Source organism: Cynocephalus volans, chromosome 2, assembly GCF_027409185.1.
Source record: "Cynocephalus volans isolate mCynVol1 chromosome 2, mCynVol1.pri, whole genome shotgun sequence".
Classification (NCBI taxonomy): domain Eukaryota; kingdom Metazoa; phylum Chordata; class Mammalia; order Dermoptera; family Cynocephalidae; genus Cynocephalus; species Cynocephalus volans.
In genome coordinates, this window is record NC_084461.1 from 29,637,313 (window position 1) to 29,646,853 (window position 9,541).

At 42.7% G+C, this 9,541-nt stretch overlaps 1 pseudogene; it reads right to left on the reverse strand.

Moving 5' to 3' along the window:
* Window positions 1–691: 691 nt before the first annotated feature.
* Window positions 692–2,778, reverse strand: LOC134370426 (eukaryotic translation initiation factor 4E-binding protein 1-like; annotated as a pseudogene).
* Between the last annotated feature and the right edge of the window lie 6,763 nt (window positions 2,779–9,541).

Below are 9,541 nucleotides of genomic sequence, written 5' to 3' on the forward strand. Positions count from 1 at the left end.
CTTAAAATAATCTCTAGGTTACTTATAATACCTAATACAATGTAAATGTTATGTAAATAGTTGTCATACCGTATAGTTTAGAGAATAAGAAGAAAAAAGCCTGCACATGTTCATACAGATGCGAACATTGTAGATCTAACTACATGTTTGATGCGCAGTTGGTTGAATCTGCAGATGCAGAGGGCTGACTGTAAATTGTTCTTCAAGTTGCTTCTTCCATTAACTGTCTTCAGGATCTCTCCATATCAAATCAGTGCATGTACTTCTACCTATTCTTTTTTTTTTTTTTTTCTCCTCGGCCCTAGGGCACAGGTGGCTTTTATTTCCTCTCTCGTGGAAGGAAGGAGGGAGGGAGCTTTCCCAGAGGACGGGGCTGGAAGAGCAGGACGATCATTCAGAACGGCTCGTGTGTGTCCACCAGCTGGCACGAGGCTGCAGGGTGGGCTTGCCGAGTCACTCCCCTCGGGGAGGCAGCCCCTGCATTGGCGGAGGCACAAGGAGGTATCTGCTGGTGCTCCCCAAGAGGAAGGGGAAGCAGGTGCCCTGAGGCAAGGAGCAGAGGGCTGGGGTGGCTGACCCCACGGCCGACGCCTGCTCGTGCCATCACGTCCGTAAGGCCTGGCTGCGGCGACACCTCTCCCGAGAAGGGCCAGAGGATCCCACAGGCATTGCTCGGTCCAGCGCTGGTCCTTCAAATGTCCGTCTCAAACTGCGACTCTTCGCCGCCTGCCTGCCTGTCTCCCGGGCTATTGCGCAGATGAATCTGGCTGGCTTCCATGGGGGGCTCGTCACTGGCTGGGCTGATGACCCCAGGAATGGTGGACAGGTCCCTCGGGGGTGTTTCGGTCACAGGTGAGTCCCAACACTCAATCAGGAATTCCCGATCACAGATAATCCCGGTACCTCCCAGGGCGGTGCTGAAGAGCATGTCGCCGGGGGTGGCGCTGTAGTCCCCCGCGGGAGCTGCCCAACGTCGCCCAGGACTACCCGGCAGGTGGCGGGGATGGCCCGGCTTGGGGTCTGGCTGCAGCTGCTACCCCCGACATGGTCCACCTCTACCTCATTCTTGTTGATGGCTGCAAAGTACTTCACAACGTGGACAAATCATTTACCTAATCAGTTCTGTAGTATAAGACATTTAACTTGTTTCTAAATGTTCCTTATTCCAACAGTGCTGCCATAAACCCCCTTCTACAAGCGTCTGTGTGCTGCGAGTTTTTGTAAGGTAGATACCGTGTCCCTTCTGTGTGCTGCGAGTTTTGTAAGGTAGATACCAAGTCAAATATGAACTGATGAACAGAGCAGCTCGTGCCCCGATTTCCCCGATTGATAGGATACTCAGATACTCACATACCCACTGACATCCTTTGTTCCTTTCCCTTTAACTGTTTCTTTAGTGACTTCTCCCAGGGAACTCTAGAATGGCTACTCACTAAAGAAATGGAAAACTCCAGTGGCAGGAAAATTAAGCCTCAGAAGCTGAGATTAACTAAAACCTAGAATTTGAGATGAGCAATTGGAAAGCAATTTTATTCTCCCAAAGAGTTTCTTAATAAAGATGGCCCTGAAATATGTTTGCTTTTCTTGGTACCTCTACTATTTTTAGTTCTGTGGGTAAAATTAATACTTGATTATACATATATGCTTTTAAAAGAAAGGAAGCCTTATAACATAAATGTGGAAAGTTTTTGTTTGTTTGTTTTAAAAGATGACCGGTAAGGGGATCTTAACCCTTGACTTGGTGTTGTCAGCACCACGCTCTCCCAAGTGAGCTAACCAGCCATCCCTATATGGGATCCGAACCCATAGACTTAGGTGTTATCAGCACCACACTCTCTAGAGTGAGCCACAGGCCAGCCCTAGACATGGGAAGTTTCAACTAGAATTGCCATCTTCTGCCACCATAGATACCTACCCTGGAGAGAAGCCACATTAACTCCTTTATTCTATTAGCCTCTTCTTGGCCAGATAAATTTGCCTCATTGTACTAATTGGTGCCTTGTGACCTTGAAACCTTAATGTCTCTTCCAAAGGTCATTACCCATTTTGAGGTAAAACAGCCTTAGCCAAGTCTAAAATCATAGCTCTGTCCAACGTTTTGGTTTGGCCTACCAGTTTTATATTTTTATACTTATTTGCCTCAGTAAGGGGGAAAGGGGGAAGAAAACGAGTAGGTTTGCCTTTTACAAAGGCCAGACCAGTGGAAAGTTACAAAAGCAAAGCTAAATATAAATAAACCCTTGTCAGATGGGCCTTACATATTGAATTGTATTCTACCTATCATATCAGTAAAACCACGGTATCTACCATTCTGCAATGCACTTCTATCCTTAACTGTAACTTCTGGTGGGGGTGACAATCCCATTCCAATTACCACTGACACCTCCCCCTTGTTCCTCACGAGAAAATTTCCTTCTCAGTCATGGTTTATCTGTGTGATTGTTTGTTTATTGACAGCCATCTTTCAAATTATCTAGCTTCAAAAATAAAGGAGGTTTTTTTTGGTTTACAATAGAAAAATAAGCCTAGAAAGGCCATTGACATTGAACTAAAAGTCAAAGCCCTAGACAGGAGCTAATGATACGGAATTAAGATTTAGAAAGACGAGACTGAGGAAATCAGTTCTTTGGCGGATGGGATTTAATGGCTGAAACAAAGCAGATGAAGTGCCAGTGTGGACCAGCCCCCGGTGGCCTCTGCGCTGTGCTTCATATTTATCGGGAGCAGGCAGAGTAACAAGTGGACGTGCCGTTTTCCGTTTCTGAAGCCTATTACCATCGTCTGCTTCCCTCCCCGTGCTCTTCCATTAAGCAGGAGAGCTGATGAACATGGTCCTAATGCTCCACAATGATCCCTTTTGTGCTTCTCCTACCCCAGATAAATTATTTCCATGGAAATATCTCAGTTAAGTGTGTGTGTGTATGTGTGAGTGTTTGGGATAAAATAATTCATACATTCCTTAACTATGATTATGTGCCTTTTTAAAAAACTTTATTTTGAATAATTTCAAACATAAAGAAAAGTTGCAAAAATAAGAGACTCCCAGATATCCTTTATTCAGATTAATCAATTTTCTCTACATGTTGCCCATGTGTTTGACTATTCTTTCTCCTTCTCTTACTCTGTAATTGTTTTTTCTGAGCCATTTGAGGTCATAAAGATCATGTCTTTATTAGACTTAATACTTCAGTGTGTAATTCCTGAGAACAAGTGTATCTTCTTACATAGTCATAACAATTATCAAATCAGGAAATTTAACTTTGATCCATACTTTTATCTGTTCTACAATCTATATTCCAATTTTGTCAAGTACACCAATAAAGTTCTTTATAGCATTTCTCCCTCCAGTACAAGCTTCAACAAAGGATCACATGTGTATTAAATTGTCACGTTTCTTCGATCTTCTTTAATCTGGAACAGTTCTTCAGTATTTCCTTCTCTTTTGTGTGGCATTGATATGTTTGAAGAATACACGTTGGTTATTTTATAGAATGTTCTTTAGTTGGGCTTGCCTGGTATTTCCTCATGACTTGATTCAGACTTTGGGTCCCCTGCTAGAATACAAAACCATCATGTTATGTTCTTCTCTGGGTGTCTTATCTGGAAGCATTATTGCATATTTTCCAATTTGTATACTGTACATATATTTCTTCAGGGTAAATTCCTTGAAGTGAAATTGCTGGGTTAAAAATGTATGCATATTTATAAACAAAGACAATGTGCTCAACCTTATTAATCATCAAGGAAATGCAAGTTAAAACCACAACGATGCAAATTAAAGCCTTACAACTGCCAAAATGTGTAAAACTTTTTAAACTGACGATACCAGTTGTTGGTAAGACTGCAGAACAACTGGAACTCTACACCACTGCTAGAGTTTATTTGTAAGTTGTAATAATCAGTTTGGAAAACTGGTAGTATCGACTAAAGCTGAACAATCATGAAGTCTGTGCCTTTGGTGTCATATTTAAAGTCTTTCTCATCCCATGATTATAAAAATATCCACCCACATTTTCTTCTAGTTCTTTCATGATTTTTTTTTACATTTAATTCTTAATTTGCATATAATTTAAGTATGAGGTAGGAATCTCAATTTTATTTTTTGCAAATGATTAGCCAGTACTCCAACTGCATTTATCAAACAATTTTTTTGGTCTATAATTGATTTTTCTTTTCTAAGTTTATTTATTTATTAACATTATTATTTTTTTACATTCTAAGACGTTGCAGAGCAGTTGGGGTGATGGGGAGAGGGGAAAAGGGGGAAGGAAATAGGGTGGGAGAAGGAGGAAGGGGGGGTATGGTCAAGCCCCATGGAACCCCCTCATTCCTGCCTGGGAGACCAGGGGGCTTCCTGCACAACTCGGTGGTCGGTGGTCGTCACTGGGCTGGTTGCGGTTGTTGGGGGTGGGCAGCGGACATGGTTATCAAACAATTAATCATTGTGACTGGAAATCAACTTGCTAATTGGAAAGCCAAAGTAATTATAATTGAAGTTCTTATATCTATTTAAACCCATTTTTAAAACGTTATCCTTTTCATTTATCTGTTCTGTTCTTACAAATGTTTTAATAGTTATAACTAGATCATATACCTTATTATTTACAGAGGAAATCCTCTTTTATTTCTCTATAGACTACTTAATATTTTTCACATATTTCTTTTCTAGTTGAACTCTAGAGTCATTTTGTAGAGGTCAAGTTTAGTTTGAGAATTAGGTTGAAACTGGGTTAAGATAAACTTGAGGAAAACTAACACCTTCCAGTAGCATGTGTGTCTCTGCATTTATTCAAGTCATCTTTTTATGTCTGATGGAATTTATTTTGAAGCTTATTTGACTGTCGAGTTCTTGAGTCCATGTTTTATTCATATTTGGTCTTCCAGTGGGACATAGTGCCTAGACATAGCAGGTGCATTAAACGTTAGTTAATTGGATGAATGAAGAGCTACTTTGAGCTCTCAAACTATCCCTCTTAAAAACAGTCCACTTGATCTGTCTCCAACAGAGCTCCTCTGCTGTATTTTAAAATCTATGGGGATGTGGAAAGTGAAAGTGAAGATAAACATTTTCCTTGATTAAAGTATGTAAAATAATTCTGTTGCCAGGAGTTAAAATGAAATAACTCGTACCCTAAGTAAAATTTGAAGTATTAATTTTCATTAATCCACAGCTACTTAATTTTGCTTTTTAAGGAGCAGCTACATTTATGACACTGTTTATTTCATGAATGCCAGTGTTAGCTCAAGCAAGATCACTGCTGTAGATGAGATCAGTTATTGGGTGGAAATGTGTGTTTAGAAATATTGATGATACTTCAAAGAACTACCCACTGACTCAGCCTTGCACTAAATCCATACATGATGCAAATAGGAGTGGACTAGTGAAGAAATACTAATCTTATTTTTTTAACCTCTTATGTAATGAAAATGTCACAGTATAATTTATGGTTTTTCAAACCACATTTCAACTTGAATGACTAAGCAAAAACTGCAAGTTTATTATACAGGAAACACTTAGATGTGCAAAAACATAACCTTGCCTGTCTGTAATTGGACTTAATTTCTACCCAAAGCCTTCATTATGCTTTTGTCTGAAAACTTAATCTCAGTCAATTTGGGCTGAACTGTCAATTTAGGATATTCTCAGTCAATGTGGGTTTTCCCACTTCTCAGAAGCTCCAGGGGGAGATCATCTTAAGCCGTACTAAGATGTGGCCCTGGGACAGGATGTGTGTAGTGAGTTCCTATAATTTTATGTTGCCTCAGCACCCATTTGGAATATAAGTTGGACTTTCTCAGACTAGAAGCAGAGCTTAGTCACCCTTGACATAGTTTCCAGTTCTCCATCTCCTCCCAGTTCCTCAAGGTGGTCAATCCAGATATCTGCCTTATACAACTGCCTGCTGGTGACAACCCCCTTATGGGACAGCCAGATACAACCTACTTGATTCATCCCACTGACCCCTACACCCCACGTGTACTTTGCAGATATGCCACAGTGACCACCTTTCAGTCATCGTGAGACTCCAGGGAACTTGTGCCTGCTGCTGTTAACCCACCAATTAGAATTTGCAGTGGGAGCGGTAACACCCTGAACCCCAATAAAGGCTTCGGCCCACAGGTCTCTCTCTCTCTCTTGCTCGCTTGCTCGTTCCCCACGTGCTGGTTGAGTATGTGTGTCCCGGGCAGCTCCCCTTTCCTGTTGGCCTTGCAGGTGAGGCCTGGAGGTAACAAACTGCTTCTGTTATTTCATGTGTTTTGTAGAGTTGCCTCCTCTGTGTCTCACCCAAATCTATCTTCTTTCGTGGTCAGGGCTCGCTGAGAGAGTGGGTATCTCGGCAGGAATAAACTGGACACGTGTCAGACAAGAGCCACAGGGGCATCTGCCAGGATGAACAGGTTTCCTGTGAGAGGGACACCTGGTCACAGGTCAGACACTTAGGCATTAGATCATCTGCCAGGATAAAGAAGTCTCTCTCCGCTACACTGTAAACACCCACAACCACGTCTCCTGGAGCCTCAGCCCCTGCCCCATCAGGGCAGGGCTAGAGTTTATAGCCACTCTCCTGAGAGAGACCCTAAGACCAAATTACAGAGAAACACAACAAGGTGGCTCTGTCCTGGCCTTTGCCTCTGTGTGCCTTCTTTCTGCACAAGACCCTCCAGATTCCTTGACCCTCTTTCTTAGCTTCTGCAGACCACTATCGAGGGAATAAACTGTCTTGCTCTTCTCCCTGCCACTCCAGTCTACCTCAGGCCTCTCTTCCCATACGGCTCTCCCATGCCTACTCTTTCATGGTGCTTGGGAAATTCTATGAAGTGTGCCTCTTCTGAGGGCTACAGATGGGGAGTGAGACATAGGTCCCCTCTACTCTCAGATTTCCCAAATCAGTTTTGTGGGTTGCAGAGTGTGGGTCCTAAAAGTCCTCTGCACACATTCAGGGGACTCAAGTGGGAGACATGGGGAGTGGGGTTCTATGCCCTTGCCCTTGATCTCCCCAGACTCTTCTTCCCAGCCAGAGGATCTTTAGCCAAGAGAGGTGGGGGAAAGAGTGACCTGAATCTTTCAGGGCTGGCCCTGCTTTTAGCACTTGCAGTGGTCTTTATAATGGTACAAGAGAAACAACCCAAGTACTTAAGATGCTACGATATCCCCAGTTCCTTAGCTCCGGCTGCCTGGATCTTCCTTCAGGTTAGAGGACTGAAAGAAGACGGAAAAAGGGAGAGTGAGAGAGATAGTGGCAGGCAGCCTAGAGGCTCTCCAGTAAGATCCAGTTTTCATCTCATCAGTGCCATTGATATGTTTATTTTTTACCCTTTTTGGATGGAAAAGGCATAGTAGTCAATAGGCTCAGACCCTAAAATATTGCCAGTCTAGCAGAGAGCAAATGCTCATAGGTCTGCATTGACCCTCCCCAAGCCAGGTGCACAGGAGGGAGGGAGGGAAACAGTTGGGAAACCATCTAAGTGGCTGCCTGCCCTCTTCCCCAAGCCACCAAAAAACAAACAAAGAAACTCAGAATTCTCCTAGACACTGGGCTATTGGAGAAGCACATGTAGGTCACCAGAAGGTTGGCATATGATTTCCATGGTTAGTGCTTGCCCTCTTTAAGATCAGTTTAAGTTAGCTCCAGGAAAAACATGGTCCTTGTGATAAGTGATGAGTGGTGGGAAGGAAAGACAGCATGGAAGAGAGACTGCACTAAGCTTAGGCAGCATCGCTCCCCTTTCCTGTGAAAGTTAGATATGACACAAATATATAAAAAATTTTCAGGCTACAACTTGGCCCGTTGGCAGGGGTTTCAAGCATCGCACAGGGGAAAATAAACAAATATATCCATTAACTGTTTAAAGTACTAGCCGTCATATTTTCTACAATAGTTTGAATCAGATAAAGCATGGTGGATATCCTGTGTGGACTGTTAGTTGTTAGTCTGACCAGCATTTGGAGAGGGAGTGTTTGCTACGCTCACTTCCACATCATGGTGCAGTGTTCCTGGGTATGTACTGCAAACTGGTTCACTCAGCGCCCTCTCTGACCTCTTCCTAACATGCAAGTACTCATAGAGCAGCAACTATATGCCACATACTCTCCCAATTGCTTCATACTTATTAATTCATGTGGTCCTCATAAAATCCCTATGAGGTACATATCAATGACTATTATCCTCTTTCTCCAGGTGGAGAAACTGAGGTAAAGAGAGATTACTTAACTTTTCAAAGTCACAGAGCTAGTAACTCATGAAGCCAAGACTGGAACCTATGCAGTCTAGGTTCAGAGTTTATGCTGTTGCTCACTATGCTATGCCAGCGTGGGTCGAAAACATCTGTGCTAGCTGAAAATGGAGGAAATCCATTTTTCCTAAACATTTAGTAATTTGGTCTCATAAGTATTTTACTTAACAGTTCTGTTGACAAAAAATCAGATTTTTCAATGCAAGCCCATTTCCCAAAAGAGCCATGTTTCCAAAAGCATCATGCAAAAAGCAAAAATATATAACATTTTTTATTAGGAAATCCTTGGTGATCTGCTAAGGGCTATAGCCAAATTACTTACCACCAAATTTGTAGTCACGGCTCTGTTAAAAAGATTCGTCAGTTCTTGCAAGTTCTTTCCACTTCAAATTTCTCTTTCAGCTTATCTCTAGCTCAGCAGTAAGTAGCTTTATTTCATGAAATTTATGATGCATTCTCCACATGAGGTAGCTTCCGACCAAGTGTACTAGCCGACTATTGCTGCATAACGAATTACCCTAGACTTTTTACTATCTCACAGTCTCTGTGCGTCAGAGATCTACGTATGGCTTAGCCAGATGCTCTGGCTCAGGATCTCTTTCAAAACTGCAAGCAAGGTTTGGGGTGGGGCTGTACTCAAGGTTTCTGGTGAGGCTGTAGTCATCTCACTGTTCAACTGGGGCAGGATCTGTTTCTAAGCTCATTCATGTGGCCGTTGGCAGGACTCATGTCCTCAATGGCTGTTTGGCAGAGAAATCAGCTTCTTACCACATGGACCTCTCCATAGGACAGCTCAGAAAATGGAAGCTTGCTTTCCCCAAACCAGGGGATCTGTGGTGGATTGAATTTTTGTCCCCCCAAAACTCACTGAAGTTTCAATTGTTTCCCCTAAGTTTTATGTATTAGAAACTTGGTCCCCACTGTGACCGTTAAGAGGGTGGGAAGTCCTATGAGGGTAATTGAAGGGGGGGGGGCTTTAAAAAGGTGATTGGATTGTAGGACCCTGCAGTAGTGAATGGATTAAAAATGGTGGTCAGGGGCGTGGTTCTGAGGGCTTTAAAAGAAGAGACAGGAGAGTTTTCTCTTGCTCTCTCTGCTCTGCCATTTCTTAGTGTGATACCTTGTCATCACTGTCACCACCACCAAGGCCTTTGCCAAATGTGTTCCCTGGACTTTGGACTTCCAAGCCTCTGAAACTGTAAGCAATAAACTTTGTTTTCTTTATAAATCACCCAGTTCTGTGTATTTGTTATAAGCGACAGAAACAGACTAATCTAAGATCCAAACTAGAGAGAGAGAGAGGTGG